Here is a 1,776-nt window from a genome sequence, read left to right on the forward strand (position 1 = left end):
AGACAGACGGACAGACAGACAGACAGACAGACAGACAGACAGACAGACAGACAGATAGACAGACGGACAGACAGACAGACAGACAGACAGACAGACAGACATATAGCTATATTATAAATAGGCTGACTTCTACTTTTAGAACTAGTAGTATATTTTATTTATTCCTTATTTACTACCGTTTCTTTTGTCCTCTTTTAACTTTGGAAAGTTTTTCTATGTAATTTGACTTTTGACCATATACATGTACCTAAAACAGCACGTCTGTCCATTAAAATACCCCCCCCCCCCCCCCTTTCCATTGGTCTTATGTAGCCAGTATTTGAGCATCCTTTTTCACACCCACTTCTTTGAATTTAGAATCCCTGCTTTCGTTATCTTTACGATTATGTTTCTAGAGTGAATAATAGCTCTTGGTATGCCGAAAACAGTTCAGTTTCATTGGGTTCTTGGGTAGTATTGGCGATTCTATACCAATTCTGTTTTGTGCTATAACTTCTTTTTTTTTTTTACAGCTTTTCTGTTCCCATGATATTCTAAGAGTTCTTTTATCAAGCCTCTTACAGAACAATAAACTACTTTCAGTATTAAAGAGGCATTTGACACACAGAACAGTCTTCCAAGGAAGTTGAGATTGTTTCAGAATGCTATCATGTCAGCTGTGGTAATAGATCTAGAGTAGATTGTAAAGCGCATAGAGCTTGCTGTTGGGTGGGAATTTGCGCTCTGCAAATGGATTCTATTACTATTATTATAATTTACGTATCACAGTGGTGTGTACTCTGACCACAACCTGTAAGAGCTGCTCCAAGCAAAACGGCAAGTTGTTCAAGACTGTCGCTCGATGTAACGATAAGTGTGATGGGTTACCTCACTCCGAATGTCAGTAAGTAATGGAGCCTTCATGTGGATGTAATGTAGCCTTCACTTGGAAGTAATGTACTCTTCGTGTGGAAGTAATGTAGCCTTCATGTGGCAGTAATGTAGCCTTCGTGTGGAAGTGATGCATCATACATGTGGAAGCAATGTACACCTCACAGGAAAGTAATATAGACTTCTTGTGGAAGTAATGTAGCCTTCGTTTGGAAGTAGTGTACTCCTCACGTGGAATTAATGTAGCTTTCATGTGGCAGTTATGTAGCCCTCATTTGGAAGCAGTGCAGTCTATGTGGAAGTAATGCAGCGTTCACGTGGAAGTAATGAAGCATACCTGTAGAAGTAGTGTAATGAAGCATACATGTGAACAGGCACACCAAAGGGTAATGTGTGCTAACAAGTGAAACTTAAATTATTCTATCAATTTGAAAGAGTCGCAAAACTGAAACCAACTTTTCATTGTAATAATAATAATAATCGTAACATTATTATTCGCTGTAAAATTGGTCGCTTTTAAGGACAAGCGGGTTAACCCAGATTTCGAGGGTTTCCAGAAATCTCGACCTACACCAAAAATGAACCTACCTATAGGAGAAGTTTGGTTTCATCCGTGTGTATATTTGTTAGGTAATAGAGAAAAATCTCCCAGTCTTTTAAAGGCCTACTGAACAAGGGGTAAAAACTTTACCCTCGATTTTTATCAAAACAGCAGTTTTCGGGACAGCCTACTTGTGCTTAAAAGTTAAAAGAGAGTCAGAGACCAATTGTGGTACACATGTAGCGAAAAGGGACGCAATACTAGCTTTTTTTTAAATCCTGGTGGAGTTTCACATTATTGTTTCCCGTGGGGTACGGCATAGTTGCAGAATGAGGGACAGGAAAACAGCTCGTGTTATTCACCCC

General features: G+C 39.2%; 1 long non-coding RNA gene across 1 annotated transcript in view; it reads left to right on the forward strand.

The window, feature by feature from the left end:
• Positions 1-707: 707 nt before the first annotated feature.
• LOC118477698 overlaps positions 708-1,776 on the forward strand; it is a 3,185-nt gene continuing 2,116 nt past the window's right edge. The window contains exon 1 of the long non-coding RNA XR_004858550.1: positions 708-883. This is a non-coding gene — a long non-coding RNA (uncharacterized LOC118477698). The remainder of the gene's footprint in view (positions 884-1,776) is intronic.

Source organism: Aplysia californica, unplaced genomic scaffold (genome assembly GCF_000002075.1).
Source record: "Aplysia californica isolate F4 #8 unplaced genomic scaffold, AplCal3.0 scaffold00186, whole genome shotgun sequence".
NCBI classification, from domain to species: Eukaryota; Metazoa; Mollusca; class Gastropoda; order Aplysiida; family Aplysiidae; genus Aplysia; species Aplysia californica.